Raw genomic sequence first — 18160 nt, 5'->3', positions numbered from 1 at the left:
AAAAAAAAAAAAAAAAAAAAAAAAAAAGGAGGGGATAGTTTCTAATAGTAACCCAGAAACAGCCATTAGCCTTAGAGGAAATCTAAACACAACCTTTATTTGGAATATTTGGTGTGATAAACTGCTTTTTTTGGAAACTCATATTTGAATTTCTGTTTACTTTATTTGTTCTAAAAATGATTTCTTTTGTCTAGTTGTCATAGCTGAGGCTTAAGGCCATAAATGCTGAGATTGAAAGTGTGTGGAAGGGCTTTGAAAATTTGTGTATAGTCACTAAAAATCTTAATTGGCAAAATGCAGACTCTGGTTAGATTTAGGCCTTGTCTTAATGTCCAGGGATAATGAAGTACCATACCACTGTGTGAATGGTGACCTCTAACCCATTTCATTTGTGTTATAATTGATGTAAAGACACATTGAAGTAAAGAACAATTACTGCTGAAGTTCCCGCAAGCTGGAACTCTTTGTGAGATTCCCCAGAGGCTTTTGCTGAAGACTGACACCAGAAATTTGAGGATGACTCTAGCAGAGATATTCTAGGAACCAGGACCTTTAATCTGATAACATTTAATACCCATTTCAAATATGTTAGGTAAATTATGTCAAGGCTCCAGGGAGATGTATCTGGAATCTGAACATTCTCCAGAGATTGTTGTTTGACATTTGGAGCAGGTGAGAGTCCTACAGCTTGTGAAGTCATTAAGGTGCAATTATGACAAGCTTGACTTGATCCTTTCAGATATGCCTGCCAGCCTTGACAGCTCCAAACAGTTGGTGGGGACCTGAAGACACTTCTTCTCCTGTTCCTTATAGCACAAATAGTGAAAATAGCCTGGTCTCTATTCCTAGAGCTGCATGAAATAAATTCTTGCTAAGCAAAATAGAAGGCCCTTAGCTTGATGCTTACTATTAAGTCAGCAACCTTGAACCTATTATCAATGACTCCCTGGTGTATAGAACAAGTATAATAATTTTTCCTCTCATTTCCTTTTTTTCCCCATATGTTTTAATTGAAGGCACACATTTTCTCATTGTCAGGTGACTCCTTAGCTTAGCTCCTGTCTAACATGTGGCTAAAATGGTGTCTGTGCTCTCAGAATGCAGGACCGTGTCATTTTTTGAGCAGCTTGAAAAAAAAGATGAGGGGTCATTCTTTATTTGTCAGGAAGTGTGTGTTTCCTTCATGCACACCTAAGCCTTTATTGCCAGTGTCTAGCTCCCAAGCCATAGCCATGTTGACAAAATTAGTTTAAAACAGACCATGATTCTTGAGTAGACAACAGAATGTTGCTGATGAACAGCACTAATTGCTGGAGTCACAAAGGCATGATCACAGACTACTTGTGTGATTTAGAGTAAGCAAATTAGATTTGAAGCCTCAGTTTTCCCATCTGTTTATTTGTGAAAAGTAGCTAATTAAACTTACCTCATAGTATTGTCTTAGGGGAAATGTAGCAATGCATTCAATGCCCTTAGCAGTGTCAAGCATATATTAAGGATTTACTACATGGCACTATGAATGTTTGGAGTCTACTGCACTAACATAAAGTATAGGTATTTCTTGTCTTCTTAGAGATCAAGAGATACTCTGTGACAATCTAAGTGATAAATGATGGCTATGTATATGGAATAGGTTTTCTGAATTAATGCATCTCTGCTCTCAGGAAATTATGTTGGTGGCAATGACTACAAACCTAAGAGATTGACATTTGTTGCTTTAGCAAGCTTTAGATGACTATAGGATTCATATTCTTCAGTCTTTAGTATTTCATAAGTTCTCTTTCTGCTTTGTCTGATTTAGCAAATTATCCCCCTTGGTTATGTATAAAATGTATTTCATCCAGTGACTCATTTTGTAAGAAGATAGAAAATATTTTTTTTTTCTTTTTTTTTATTGGTTGTTCAAAACATTACAAAAAAGCTCTTGACATATCATATTTCATACATTAGATTCCAGTGGGTTATGAACTCCCATTTTTAACCCAAATACAGATTGCAGAATCACATCGGTTACACATCCACATTTTTACATAATGCCCTATTAGTAACTGTTGTATTCTGCTACCTTTCCTATCCTCTACTATCCCCCCTCCCCTCCCCTCCCATCTTCTCCCTCTACCCCATCTACTGTAATTCATTTCTCTCCTTGTTTATTTTCCCATTCCCTTCACAACCTCTTATATGTAATTTTGTATAACAATGAGGGTCTCCTTCCATTTCCATGCAATTTCCCTTTTCTCTCCCTTTCCCTCCCACCTCATGGCTCTGTTTAATGTTAATCTTTTCCTCCTGCTCTTCCTCCCTGCTCTGTTCTTAGTTGCTCTCATTATATCAAAGAAGACATTTGGTATTTGTTTTTTAGGGATTGGCTAGCTTCACTAAGCATAATCTGCTCTAGTGCCATCCATTTCCCTGCAAATTCCAAGATTTTGTCATTTTTTAGTGCTGCATAATACTCCATGGTGTATAAATGCCACNATACTCATTCCCTTGGTTTGAATCTCTATACTTTCCTCTATCCCGATGACTCGTAAGTTTGGTTTTTTTTATGTTATCCCATATCTCTTGGATGTTTTTCTAGTGATTTTTTACCAGCCTTTCTGAGTTGGCTAGACTCTTTTCAAGATGATATATTTTGTCTTCATTATCTGATGTTCTGGCTTCTACTTGCTCCACTCTGTTAGTGATACTCTCATTTGAGTTTTTAATTTGGTTTATAATTTCCTTCATTTCTAGAATTATTGTTTGATTTTTTTTATTATCTCTATCTCCTGATAAAGATGCTTAACTTCTTCTTTTATCTGTTTATGTAATTCATTTTCAATGTGTTCTTTCACTGTTTGAATTTGCTGTCTCGTATCCTCTTTAAGGTTCCATTCCATCTAAGGTGTTCCTTGAGTTCTTTATATGACCATTTTTCTGATGACTCTAGGTCCTCCTGAATATTTAGGCTGTCCTGCATTGTTTGTACTCCTTTTCTTCCTTGCTTTTTCATGCTGCTCATGTTGCTTCTTGTTCTGTTTGACTGCTGAGTTACTGTTTACTCTTATAAATTTATTTGATGCTGTCGCTGCTGGTTTCAATGAAGTTATCTCCTCCGCTGCGTTATGGTGATGTCAGTTCTCTGCCATGGTGGTATCCCATGCAATGCAAATGGTGACAGTTCGTTCCCTTTGCCGGGTGACCAATGCAACGGGTGGGTCCTGACTATCTCTCCCAAGCCCCGTTTCAAACCTGTGGCCACTGCCTATGAAGGCTCGGTTGGCTTTTACCTCCATAAGTTAATAAGGGCCGACCAGTTATTTCAGTGGGGTCGTTCGTGCTGAGTCACGGCAGTTTGGCTGCAAGAAGCAGGCCGACGGGAGCTTGAATGCAGCTGATCCGGGTTCGGTGTGTGTTCTGAGAGGCCCAGACTGTTCGCCCCAGATCCACGTCAGCTCAGCATTGCCTAGTGATCCTGAGCAAGCAGAATTTAGACAGTTTACATCTCCCTATGCCCGCGCAGGTGAAGAGGTCAGAGACTTGATCTCTCCGCGCCCATCGCCATGTTGGATCTCTCAGAAAATATTTACATTATTTATAAATGCATTTGGCAGCAAATAATAGAAAGCCCAAATAAGGCAGCTTAACTAGAGGTTTATCTTTCTAACATAAGAAGTAGTCGGCAGTGGGAGCTTGGGAGCTTTGGTTCTGGTTCTCAGCAATACTAACACTAATGTTTCTGTGATTCTCTTAAGTTTCCTACAAGAGTATTTTGTTTATAAGTTTACCACATGGTTGCAAAATAGCTGTCCCATTCAATACAAGAAGAAGAAAAGAAGAGAAAAGGGCAATGTTACCTGACACCTAAATATCTGGAAAACAAAACAATTCACACTGTCTCCTCCCTTATGCACATTTCTGGTCATTTCATCAGCCTAAATTGAACACATGCTAGCTGCAAAGGAAATCAACCATGATCATCACCGAGGATTCAGAATATTTCCTTTCTAAAGAAATATAGTGCTATTTAAGCAACACCACAGGAACAAATATTGGGTAGCTGTTTTAGTCAGCTGCTTTTTTTTTTTTCCTGCTGTGACCAAAAGACTTAATGGGAACACTTTTAGAGGAGGAAAAGTTTATTTTGGGGCTCACAGTTTCAGAGGTCTCAGTCCATAGATATCCAATCCTGTTGCTCTGGGCTGGAGGGGAGGCTGGACATCATGGAGGAAGAGTGTGATAGAGGAAAGCAGCTAGGAATATTGCACCAGGAAACAGAGAGAGACTACCCCCACCACTGACAAAATATATACTTTAAAGGCATGCCCCCAATGACTCAAATCCTCCTGCCATACCTCACCTATTTACAGTAACCATCCAGTTATCAGGGGAGCAATTCACTGATTAGATTAAGGCTCTCATAATCTAATTATTTTACCTCTAAGCACATGAGCTTTGGGGGGATAACTCATATCTAAACCGTAACAGTAGACAAAAGCAGTCTTGCACCATATTGCAGACTCCAGCTTAGACTTGGTGCAAATTGCCTTATGAATTAGAGGCATTGAAAACTGCGCAAACAGTTGATCCAAATCCTTCTAACCTGCTCCGTGTGAAGAGAACATGCCTAATGTCTGTATTAAGTATTAAGTGTCATGGACAATGAAGGAAACATTTTTGAACAAGCCATCTGCTGCCCCGAACCCCACCCTTCACTTTGGGACAGCATCTCTTCTTTTCATTATATCCCACAGGACAGTTGTAGTTAATGTGGATATAATGGATGCAGTGTTGGAGCACATTTGACCATGGCTGGTTCCCCATCAAATGGCATCCAAACAAACAAGCATGAAGCCTGTTGTTTCTGTCTCACCTGCTGAGACATGGAACAACAGCCAGTTGTGGTCTCTTTACATAGTCTGCAGGAGCCTAATGCTCCTCTGCCCATCACCAGAAATTGGAGGCTTATTTCCTGTTGGCTCATTTACTATCAAAACTCAGAAATAAAGGCTGATGTTGACTCAATTATTCTCTAGATTAGTGAGTCAAAGTCAAATAATTCTTTGATAATTTTAGGAATGAGTGCTTTCCAATGACCATGATTCCAGCTTTGTACAAGGTAGCTGTTTTCTTATCCTGATATTGCCATTGAGAAGCAAATTTGAAGTTCCCTTTCTACTACTCAGTCATTATTTAAGGTGAAAAAGGTATAATATAAAGTTTAAGATATTTCTTATTTAGTTGAGATACCAAAAGAAGTATTTATTATTTACAAGATATGCAGTTGCTTTTGCTTATGATGCAACTTCCTGGTAACAATTTATTTCATTCTTTTTTTCTAGATGAAAAGAAAAACAAGGCTTCCAATTAAAAAGCATCTAGGCCAAATGGTAGGCTTTCTTTTATTACTATGTTTTTCTCACTGCAAAGCCTGGAGTCAGAACCACAGAATCAGGGTATTCACGTTTCTTTACAGTTTAAGCAGAGTGAAGAAGTGAATGAATAGAAAGAGGCCATACTAGGTGAAAACTAGAGGAATGAGGATTTTCTTGATTTTCTTAGAGAACTCACATTTTGATGGCTCCTAATATTGGGGTAGAGTATTTCATAAAATTCAGAAGGCAGGAATTATGAGTATAGCAACCTATAAAACATTTCAAAAATACCTATTAACCTGCATATTTTATCCTAGAACAAAGAAACTCAGTAGGCAGTTTTCTTTAATCACTCCCCAAGATTATTACAGGATGAATTACATATCCATCTCCTGTTGCTCTTAGCCCTTGAATGATTTGCAGACAACACGGACTCCCCATGTGTTTAGGAAAGGGAGGTGGTAGCACTGACCTTTAAATAGCTGAGAGACGTGGGCCCTAGCCACTGGATCTGTCAGTAACTAGCCATTTGGCAGTGACTTCGAGAAACTTGCTTAACCTAAGAGAGTTCTCACCAGTAAAACAAAAGGGTTATTTGTCTCCTTTAACTTCCAAAATGAGTGCGTTGTTTCACATTGGAGTGCACAGTTTCAGGTAATCTGGGAATTCCTGAGCTATTGATCTGGGCCTAAACAGTTTTTAAAGATGCACAGAGGTAGAAGCTCCCACCCATCCCTGTGCCTACATTTCTCTTCCTCTTTCTCACAAGAGGACAGGGTGGTACCCGTGGGAGGCTATGATTTTCATTGTTCCTGATGAGCTCTGGATGTTGCTTAGGCCCCAGTTCCTGTCTGGTTCTTGCCCCATTTGGTATTTGGGTGTGTTTCTCCTTATTTTTTTTCCTCTGAGTTCTCAGACATTCCTAGTGCTCTTGACTCATGTCCCCAAGCCAAACCTGCCCTCCAGCTTCAGAATGCCACTCTTTACTTACCATCCACTTCTCCACTCTCTGAAAATGAAGCCAAATTTAGGGAGCTGGTAGATTACTTGACTAATATGATGGACGTTAGGGTGACAAATGATGCTGGACTTTGGCGAGGGTATTTGCATCTCACCATCTTGTGCCCCTGAAAAAGAGCTTAAATTAGTGGAATATGTGGAAGAGATAAGAATAACAGCTTATAAGAAGTTCTCATCCTATGCCAAAGGCTTCATGAAATCTGTGATCAGATCTGTTAGCCTATTTATGGCTTCTGAGCATTGTGTCATCTTTAAAAAGGCTTCTCCCCTGTCAGGATTATAGAAATATTTTGAAATATTTTTTTTGGAAAATTTCCTTTTTTCTTTCCTTCCTTCCTTCCTTTCTTTTTATTTTACTTTAGTTTGTTTATAGATTTCTGATTCATGTATGACTCCAGATAGTCTTCTAAATTTACTTTCAAACCCTTATATCTTATTTTAGGAAAGAAAATAAGATATAAAATTTCGACAGAAAACAAGTGAACTTCTAGTAGTCCCGGAATTGGAAAACCACTCAAGGAGAAATCAGTGATCCAAACCACCCATAAGATCCTAGCATCCTCTAGGGCAACTCTGGAATCCTAGAAATTGTAAACTAGAGCAAGCCCCCTTCTCATATTTATCAAGGATGTTTCAGGATCAGTCTGCCAGGGTTTAGGGCTCGGGAGAGGTAATGAACCAGTCCTTTGAGTTGGTTCCCCAGTCAGTAGTGAGAGGGAATAGGCTTATCAAGGGCGTACTCATGGCATCAAACATGGTGAAAAAGCACAAAAGTGTGCAACCTTAGAACTTTTTTTTCTCCATAAAATCACTAATATCATCTGAGGCCCCACCCTAATAGTTTTGTCTAACTAATTATTTCCCAAAGGTGCCTCCTCCAAATACCACTAACATGTGAATCTGGAGACTAAGTTCCCACCTTCCTTAAAAGTAAGTATCTTAAAATGAAGGGAAAGGTTTAGTGGAATGTGTTAAACACCCACAGTTACCCATATTTGAGGATTTATGTTTCATTTAATCACCATCAATAAGGGGATGCATGTGTTTGTGATGCAGAATGGGAATCCAACAAAATTCATGAAAAATGTATTTAGATAATATGATCATCCTAATATCATGGGGAACATACATACAAAATTAGCCTGGAGGAATTTTTGTTGAGGTAAATGAAGTCAAGAAATAATGCATGGAGGGAAGTGTTGGAGAATGGTATTGGCCAAATTATATGGTTATATTGTGTGCCTGAATGAATATGTAACAACAAAGTTTATCATTGTGTACAACTATAATGCACCAATAAAAATGTAGGAAAAAAAAAGAAAAAGAAATGGGCAGAGAAGAAATTCATCTTTGTCAAGTCTTTCTTGGAAAACAACAAATAGGTCTTAGGTTAGAAGGATGGTGGACCCCAAATGGTTGAAGATTAATTGTGTTCTTTTGATCTATTTTAAGATACCTAAAAAATATTTAAATTCATGAAACACAGCAGAACACGATATCAGGATGTGAAAGATGTGGTTGGTCATCCCAGAGGTCAGAGGTGAGATCAACAAGGGGACCCTGAGCTGGATCCTGTTCTTGAATCAGGGCTGGCTTCTGTCAGGTTGCCACAGCTACAGCCAAATGTATAGCATTTCATAAAGGGACATCAGACTTAAAAAAAAAAAAAATTCCAGAGTTAAATTTCCAGTAAATCAATTATCACTTAAGCTAAGATCTACTGAAGAGGATCAAATCCTCATCCTGTGTTACTGCTTGCCTACTCTGTCTTGAAGCATAGATGAAATGGTTTTGTTGATTTGTATGTGTCCCCCTGCCCCAACTTTATATGCTGGAAACTTAATTTTCAAATTCATATGTTGGTGGTGTTTAGAGGAAGGGCTTTTGGGAGTGGTAATTAGAGTGAGATGAGGTTATAAGAGTGGGGTCCCAGGATGGGATTATAGGCTAAGAAGAAAAAGGGGGACCTGAGCCTTCATGCTCTTGTGCTCTCTCATGTGCTCTGCCATATTATGGTGCAAAAAGGGGCCCTCACCAAGTGCTGGCCTCTTGATGCTGAGGCATGGACTGAATCAACCTCTGTTGTGTAACAGCTATCCAGTCAGTAGTATTCTGTTAGAGCAACAAAAAATGGACTGAGACATTTGATATCTCTAATATCAGAGGCTAGGAGCCTGGGATATTAGCCTGAGATATTAATCTGGGATTTATGAGCTCATTAATTTGCTGATGTCCCTTAATGTCTCTGAACCTCAGCTTCTCTACCTGTAAGAAGAGAAATAAATAGTTCCCCCTTATCTGGGGAGGATCTCAGCAGATACATGAAATTGTGGGTAATATCAAACCATATATATAATTGTTTTTAGTATGTTACATAAAAACCTATGGTAAAGTTTACTTTATAAATTAGGCACAGTAAGAGATTAAAAACAATAACTAACAATAAAATTAAAAGTATAAAAATAAAATGTAATAAAAGTGATGTGAATATGGTCTTTTTCTGGAATTTTCCATTTAATATGTTTGGACCATATTATTCTTCAGTAACTGAAACTACAGATAAGCAGGGGCCACTGGATTGCTTAATTCATAGAGTTTCTAAGAAGAAAAAGCTAGTGAATGCATTTGAAAATTTTGGAAAACTGTGCAGATGGTGGAGACTATCAAATATATCAGTGCTATAAATGGTTATGAATCTTTTTGAAGGGGTTCTTTCTGATATAGGTCAGATTCCTTCAGATGACAATAAAATATTTACCTTGCCTCATTGCACCCTGAAGCATTTAGGATTACAAATACAATTTTAAAAAACATAACATTAGAAGGAAAATTTGAATTGTATTTTCTACTCGATAATGGAGGGTGTGGTAAATTAAGCTTTTCAGGGCCCTGATCACATTGACTACTGTTGTTCATTTCCCTGTGTCTAGCTAACTGAGTGCTGGGCACATAGAAGACAATAATAGAGGTTGTTTGGTGATCAGAGATAACAGAACTCTGCTCCAAATTTACCTGCAATGTGGACAGTCAGGGTACTAATATCCTGTTAGAGTCTTATAGTACTTCCATATTGATCAGAATCAGCTCAAATAAAAATGCCAAAATTACCTCTCCTTTTGGGGAGATGAAATGGTGTGTAGAGAAAGGCACTTGAGCACCCTGCCGCTGCCTTTGTCTACATTGTCACCTACCTGCCACAAAGATGTGTGACTTTCATTTACTTCAAAGCTCACTTTTCCAAAAACTGGACTTTGGAGAACTTGATGGGAAACAGACCTTAGCAGGCAGTTTATGAGTATTTCTATTTATGAGTATATTCATAGCAGTTTATCATTAGTATTTCTCCTTTTTCACTCAGGCATCTGTAAGAGTTGTTTTTACCTAACAGAATTTTGACAATTAGAACCTTCCTCAGGCCAGCAGAGCCCAAAGGATTCACAGAGCTGCTGGGGGGAAACTGCCTCTATGGACTAACGTGTTTTAAACCTCTGCTTCTGAAAGTTGGGGCCCAACTTAAATTCTTCCTGCTGCGCTTCTGTTGCTGGGCACCTATCTTTCTTTGTTCTGTGTCTGAGACAGTAAACAGAGCATAATGGTTGCACAAGCACCAAGTTCTTTTGTGATAGCCTGGGAGCTTTATACAAGGGGTTCTGAACAGGTTGCAAAAGAGGCTGCTGTTGAATGCCAAACAAAACAAAACAAAATAAAGATAAAACAAAAAAGCAACAACAACAAAATCCCTCTCCAGCCTTGGCTTGCTAGCGTTTTCCAAGGCTTTGGGGATTTTACCTATCAGTGAGTTAGAAAACTTGACAGTTTCTGCAGTAATAAATGTAAAAAAAAAAAAAAAAAAAAAATTGAAACTTGCACACGGGATGATAAATAGAAATTTCTGATCTGTGCTTTATAAACAAAAGCCCTGTCAGTATGTACTTTTCTTAGTCACTAGAAATTAGCAAAACATTAAAAAGGCTTTGTACATTTAATGTTCTAAACTGAAGGTTGCAAATCTTAGCATAAGAAGAAAACATGCCACAAAGTAGTTGAAGTTGTAGTGGAAAGAGAACTGAAGAAACAAGAAACCTGAATTGTTTTCCTAGAGATCATTTAGGACGTTCAAATGTCCTAAACATGGAAAGATGAAAGTCAAAATAAATTGCTAATTTTTGAAGTGTCGCAAGACTCCCATGTATGTTGAAAGTAGTGGATTTCTAGTATTATGATTGAAATATTTGGCATAAATTCAGGAAAGCTGCCCTCTCCCTCTCCCTCTCCCTGCTTCATTGATGTCCTAGCAATTCTGTGTCTGCCTAGTAGGAAAGCTAGCAGAGCTCTTGACTCTGTTATGGTCTGCCTTCTGACTTTGAGCAAGACATTTCTTTTTCCTTGCCCTTGGCTTCCTTAGCAGAACAACCAACGAGAGACAGTTTATGCATTAAACTTCAGGGTACTTTGAGATACATGATTTCATAAGAGCTCTGTGAGATAGGTGAGGAGCAAGGTCAGACTTTAAGTGTTTTGCCCAGGGTCACTAGACAAACAGGAGTACAACTCATGTCTTCGTGCTCCCAATCCAATTTCTTCTATCCCGCTTAACTGCATGGTTTGGATTTATTACAAACCCTTTTGGCATGGCATTGTAGAATGGACAAAAATATGCAAATAAATTAAGTCTTTTATTGCTTCATTGTTATTTATTTGAGTAAATATTCATTCGAATGTTGCTATTATGCCTCCAAAATGTGTAATTGTTTTATTATTGAGAATATTAGCACTTTGGAAAGAAAGGCTTTAAATATTGGATAAATATAGCAAATATTGAATAATGTGAAGTATTTTAATGAGTTTCCATTGACTTTAGTTTGCAAATTATGGTAATGGTGTAAAGGAAGAGATTTCTTATTAGGGAGACTGATGGGAGTACAATGTGTGTGTGTGTGTGTGTGTGTGTGTGTGTAAAAACATGTATGAATATACTTATAGCTTTCAGATATTGATATTGAATTGTTATTGAATGCTATACACAATTGTGTAAATGTTAAGAAATTCAAACCTGTAATGAAATATTTATCATATCGAAAACTATGTGATTGGGAATGTTGTTTGGGATAATTTATTTAGCCCATCTCTACAGTGTGGTGGATCAAGAGTAACTTAACATTATTTAGTGCTCCTGTTGTCCAGTTAAACATGAGCTGTGGTTGAGTGGATAATGAAATGCAGTGCACATAGGTGTGTTTTCTTTCTTTCTGTTTTTGTTCTGAATGAGAGTTCCATCAAAACCTCTCTCAGATATTAAAAGTCCTTCTCTGATCTGAATAAATATTTTCTCTTCAGGCAGGTCACATATTATAGTTTGTTTAACAAAATAAAGGCTTGTGGCAGAGGCACATGAACTGCAGATAATGGTAAAACAGCACTGGACATAGCCCCCCAGGGCAGGTGCAGAGTGTTATTTTAGCAGTAAACCCCTCCTTATTAAAGTGTCTGTCATGGGGGCTTCAGAAACAGCTGACCTCCTTTCTAACTAAAGTGGCTATAAAACCACAGTCTAACTCCTTTTTCTTTTATCAGGGACCAAGGCACTTCAAGACTAAACACCAATTTCTTTTCTTTGGTTCTGTGAATTTCCTAACATAGTGGAATCTAAAGTGAATGAAAAACTGAATTTGAACTTGGTTTTTGAAAAAAATGGAGTTTTCCATTTTATGTTCTTGAGATTCAATTATTTTAAAAATTTACTGATTAAAGATACTTTGGTCATAAAATAAAGGGAATTTATAAGTGGAAAAATAATGTATTAAATAATAATACATATACAAACTATGAGATCTGGGATGAATTAACTTGACTAAAGGTCACACTGTTTTCTTAAGATAGCCCTCTTTATCTTAGAATTCCTTATCAGATCTCCCTACCTCTTACCTACCTACCCCTAGATTATATCCCACACATGCTAGCTACAAAAACTCAATCAGCTTTTCTATCATGATGCTTCTCTGATCAATAAAAGGAAAACTGACAAATTAGTGATTCCACAGTTGCTTCTAGGATAAAGCTCTTGGGCCTTAAGTTTGGTATTTAAGGTTTGAACTCTGCCCATTCTGTCCCTGTTTTTCCTCCAGGTTGGCTAAACTGAGTCTGACCCTTTCTCAAGTACAAGACAGGCCTTGTACTTTCCCACATGTGTTTATTTCCTTTGCTCCTTCTGGAGTTGGGGCTGAAAAGATCCCAATCAATCATTAGAAACCTTTCTGTCCTCTGTGATCCACCTCAGAGAACAGTGTGCTGCCATGGTGAGCAGTCTAGGCATTGAAGTCAGGTACGCCTATGTTGGAAATGTAACTACTAGGTATGCATATGTGGGCAAGGACAATAAAACCTCCAAACCTCAGTCTCATCATGTGCAAAACAGATAATGGTTTAGTTTGCTGTGAGAATAAAATATAATAATATAGGTCAGACACATACGATTGTAATGCTCAGCACTCAGCAGAATATTATTTGATGCTTTGTCCTCCATGCTGGGTCTCTGTTTCCCTGCTCCCACACAGCAATTAGTCTTCCCCTCTGTGTTCTCTTAGACCTTTGTGTCCTTATTCTATGGCATTTGCCATGTTCTTTTAGCATTTTCTTCCCTTAAGCTGCTTGAGGTTGGTTTCTGTTAGGTGTTCCACAAATGTTAGTTGAAATAAATTGAATTATAGAACAGTATACTTAATAATAGTAAAGTTTAAATTATTTCAGCATAAAAGAAATAAGAATGTTAGATGATTGATAGTTCCTAAGTCATGCCAGAAACCTAAGCATCATATTTTTTTATAGTATTAACTGGAAACTGAACTTAAAATCGGCAGGATGGAAAACCAGATACTTACATTATTAGTCCTCCCCATATGACTCGGGAGGCCTGAAAAGGTCAAATAGGTACCTGAAGGTCATTCAGATGTTTACTTATTTGTGTCCACAGCATTTGGGCTTCAGCACTACTGGTTTGATCTGCACCTGTATTAGTTCATTTTATGTTTCTATACATAGTATACTACAGACTGGGTGATTTATAAAGAAAAGAAATTCATTTGGCTCACAATGCTATAGAACGGGAGATTCAAGAGCCTGGCACCAACATCTGGCACACTGTGTCATAACATGGTGGAAGGTGAATAGGCAAGAGTGAGAGAGTAAGCCAGCAAAAGAGACAGGGCATGAAGAAGGACTTGTTCTATAACACCCACTCTGGAAAACGAACCCACTCCCACTAGTACTAACCAAATCCCCAGAGAATGGCATTAATTCATTTTTGAGGGTGGGTCCCTCATGATTTAAACACCTCCCATTGGACCCCACCTCCCAACACTGCCACAATGGTGGCCGTTCGACACATGAGTTTGTGGGGGCATAGATATTGACCATATTGACGCCCTTTGTAAAGTTACAAACATTTATTATAGTAGTGATTCTTGAATGTTTAGATTCTCAATCCATACAAGCAGTGTTGATTCTCTATTAATCATAACTGACTTACCTGGAATCACTGAAATTCTAGAAACAAGAGTCAAGGATCCGCAACAGCGATAGCTAGCGTTGGTCTTTGAGCAGGAAGGAGGAACAGTAAGTGGTCAGCGTTTGGCTGGCACTGCAGGGCGCCTGCACCTCTCCTCTACATACTGAATGGGTCTTCTCAGAATCCCTTTACCCCCTTAGCTGGCTGTCAGTTTAAAGCTCCATGTCCTGGAACTCAGAGTTCTCAAGAAGTCTAGTCTTGCAGTATCAAAGAAGCGTAACAGTATACTACAGACTGGGTGATTTAAAAAGAAAAGAAGTTTATTTGACTCACTTTCATAATTTCCTCATGTACAATATATCGTACTTTCTACTTCTGCTTCGTAAATATCTTAAATTAAAAGTGATTTTTTTCCTCCATTAAGCAGTTGCAAAATACTTTTGAAGGGCACATGTTCTCCCACATACTTGAGCTACAAATCATTAACACTTCTACAAAGCGTTTCTTTAAGCATGATCCTTCTCTGATCCCTTGACCAAAATAGAAAGATAAATAAAAGCTAAAGGGGGGAGAAACATTTTTCATTGTCCTAAGTTGAGTAAATTATAAATAGTGAGAGATTTGAGTGAAAATGCAATTGCTAAGCAAGATAATTGACCAGGATTCCTGTATCCACATATTTCCATTTCTTCTCATTTAGAGTGACATCATGAAGTGATGAAAGTAATAATATAGAGGAGGTAACAGCATTATATTTGGTAGATATTTGAAATTAGGAGTAATTTGAATATAATTAAAATTTTAATAAGATTATGTATTATGACTTTTGTCAAGATCTACTTTTATCAGGATCCATTTTATACCTTCCACATAAAAGTGTAATGTATTGCTTCTGAATTATTTTCATTACTTGTTAATTTCAGTCATTTATAGAGGGATTCCAGAGGATTCCACTGATAAAGGAGAGATTCTGCCATGAATTAGGAAGACTAGTCCTATGTGCAAATAATGCCATTTATATGTATTTTATAATTCTTTCCCTGGTAGAAGGTGGAAACACCACCTTAAGGAAGAAAGATATCTGCCTCAATTATGGGAAGACTTTGAAACAGCCCCAGGCCAGCATTTGTGAAACCTGTTCAGAACTCCTCTCTTCTGTCAGTGAAGAGCTGACTCAGATAAGAATTGGCCACAATTAAATTAAGCTTATGTGAGGAAATGTCAAGTTGGAGGGACTGCCCTGTGTGTTCATCATTGATTAGACCTGTGGAAATCCTTACCCGGAAGGGCCTTGTGCTGCCAGGATCTTGATGAACCCTGCATATATTAGAAAGGAGAGTGCTCACCAGCCCATGTCTGGTGGTTGTGCAGCAGCCTTACACATGGAACCATCTCTGTCACCTGTTCTATTTGAGCACCTTTGGAAGTGTCCTTAGCCCACATGCTCCCATGTTAGGTGTTGGATCCAGCTTCTATTCGCCTGCAAAGGGAACCTAAATTGTTTTTTTCATTAAAAAAAGGCGGGAAATTTCCCCAAAAGTCTTTCCCTCTTGTCTTAGCCATCGAATGTATTGCAAAGCTCTCAAATGAGTTCACACTGAAATTTTCAGTCTTTGATTTTTCCTTTAGGTTAATTCATCAATTATGGCTTTTTTGATAGGCAGGAAAATTTTACAGTCAATCAGATGATGGACATAACATGATGTATTAGAATTATTATATACTTCTTTGGATTTGAATAGGGTAATTTGAAATTATGTATTCTACCATAACTACTCCCTCCATTATATAAATAAATATATAAATACTTAGGGGTATAAAAAGCATCATACATTATTGACCATATTCTACTTATAAGTGTATGGTTTAGAAGTGTAAAGTATATTCTTATTGTCTAAAGCAACTGTAAATTAAAGGTTTGAGGTGGTATTAACTCAGGGTCAAAAGCACACAATGTGTAACATAGATTGTGATCATGTTGTAATTTGTAAATGAAATTAAAATTGAATCAATGGAGAAAGAAGAAGAAGTATAACAAGAGATCATTTTTAAATTTCCCCCCAAGAGACACAACAAAACCCAAAGTTTCAAAAGCAACAGATGAATAAATGTTGTATCATAAGGTTATATATTCTATATACCTTTTATATGAACCTGAAAGACAAAATTATATGAATAATTAATTTGTCTATTTCGGGTTTATTAATGAAGAGATCAATAATCTGTTAAGTGAGAACAGATCTTAAATGTTTTACAAAACAAATAATGAGTAATTATCTGATTGCAAAACCAAATAATCTAAATTACTATATAATATTTCTTGGTGGTTTCTGAGTGAAATAGCAAATCCAAGATTGCTCTTTAGGAGAAGTAAACTCATAGATGACATGGCTTTCATCTGAGTTTCTATGGCAATATGTAAATAATCATGTTCTTTCAACTTCTAAAAAATCACATTGAAACCCAGTAGTGTTATAACCATTCATTTTTGGTCCAGGCCTTGGGCTTTCATCTAGAGCTACCATCCACTAGCCTGGTTGTGATGTGCACACAGCTTTGAGTGCCATCATTTCACTTCCAAGGGCAGGGTGCTGCTTGATAATACCCCTGAAGTGCCTTCTCCCAACCTCCCTAACTAGAAATGCACACTTTCAAGTTAGCTTAGATGACATAGCAGTGATGCATAGGACATAGCAACATGGTGAGCCCTCTTTCTGTGTCAGATGTTATTTCCCAATTTAACAAATGCTTCTCAGATGCCAGGTATTTGTTCTTGCAGAATATTTGTGAGGCAAAAGCCTAGTTGATGCCAAAACATATGGTTAGGCATATTTGGTCTAAGTAATTTTTCACTAACTATATCTCTATGTCATTTGTTTTATCTTCCAGAAAATGTATAAGTAATAGAAAGGTGATTTTGTTACCCAAATGAACCTCAGAACTAACGTGTTGTTTTGATGTAGAAAATGGCAATTCCTGGAAAATAGTTGTGGAGCTTAGTGGAGTCTTTTAAAATTGAAGTGTTTGGTGTATAAATTTTTCTGTTGCTAAGTTTATTATTAATATTATTTACTTTTGTCTCATAGAATCTGCTAATAACACATGAGAGATTGACAAGCAAGCTTATATTTGTAGTGACTGAGTGACATTTGCTCATAGTGGTCAAATCTCTAGGGCTTCTTTCTTTAGTTAAAAGAAAGAGGAAATGGGAAAGGTCTGTTAAACACAATAGAAATCTATTCTAAATGAAAATTCAGATCTGAACCCCTTGGGTAGAATAGTTTGGTAAAGGTTAAACAAACCTTTTCTCACTCTTGTGGGACTTTAAAATAAATTTCATCTAAATTCTTGTCAGCTTTCCTGTACAGCTGTCCCCAAACATCTGCTGTGGATGCTCAAAATTGCCACTTCCCCCTTTCACCGTTTACATATGCTTATGTAAACTATTTATTTGTAATACATAATTAGTGGCAAAGTGTATGCTTCGTTTTTAACTACATATACTCAGGGGTGGACTAGAAGAAAACCATCTACTTAAATATGTGGAATGAATCTGCTTGGTTTAAGGCTTGTCTGAGCAATGGTCTCGTTCACTTTCCGGAAGCTGTGGAGTGTAAGGGGTATTTGAAGTCTATGTAGATTATTGTAGCATGGGGTAGAATTGTGGGAGTTGTGCTCTGTTTCTCCATCCAGGGCAGGGCTTAATAGTCTGCCTTGTAAACTGCCTTATAAACCATGCTGCAGAATAAAATGATTTCCCCCAAAGTCATGGAAAAGTGTGGCCGCCTGAATGCTGGGGAGTATGTCATCTTAGTAGGCATGCAGAGAAAATTATGTAAACCTCTGGAGACATGGCCCTGTGTTGACCTGGAAAGATCAATCTTCCAGGGTCTTGATTTTGTTGGCAGAGTAATGCTTCTGTAAAGAGTGAGATTCAAGTCAGGTTGGTCGAAGACTGGAGAACATTAGTCCTTGGGAGCAAACAGGGATTCTAGCTGTCAGGGTGACTGATGGCCTTGCCACATGTGAATGCTTCCTGGAGAAATCAGGCCAAATTGTTCTACCACTGAGAGGAGAAGGTCCCTTCATTTTCTGTTCTGGCCAGAGAGCTCAGAACCCTGCCAGGATCCTATTGTGGGGACGAAAATCATCCGGGCACTAGCATAAGGATGTCCAGTTCTTCCCACTAGATTCCCAGAGATAACCTCACCTGGGACATTATCCTGGGAATATTTCAATGGCAGCAGAGGGCTCTGTGCAGTGTCTCTGCCATAACACT

General features: G+C 37.8%; 1 protein-coding gene across 9 annotated transcripts in view; it reads left to right on the top strand.

Moving 5' to 3' along the window:
- Fat3 (FAT atypical cadherin 3) overlaps nt 1-18160 on the top strand; it is a 622271-nt gene that overhangs the window by 101141 nt on the left and 502970 nt on the right. For 5 of the 9 annotated variants that reach the window (XM_015489994.2, XM_048795703.1, XM_048795704.1 and 2 more), the window contains exons 1-2: nt 5327-5372; nt 7246-7307. The exons of 1 other annotated variant lie outside the window; for it this stretch is intronic. The gene's annotated coding sequence lies outside the window, so the exon portion shown is untranslated. Of the gene's footprint in view, nt 1-5317; nt 5373-6722; nt 7308-18160 lie in introns of those variants that run through there. 3 more of the 9 variants (XM_048795705.1, XM_048795700.1, XM_048795701.1) reach the window with 3 other exon arrangements.

This window comes from Marmota marmota, unplaced genomic scaffold, assembly GCF_001458135.2.
Source record: "Marmota marmota marmota unplaced genomic scaffold, marMar, whole genome shotgun sequence".
NCBI classification, from domain to species: Eukaryota; Metazoa; Chordata; class Mammalia; order Rodentia; family Sciuridae; genus Marmota; species Marmota marmota.
Note: the sequence above shows the minus strand (reverse complement) of the source record. Positions and strands in the feature narration are given on the sequence as shown.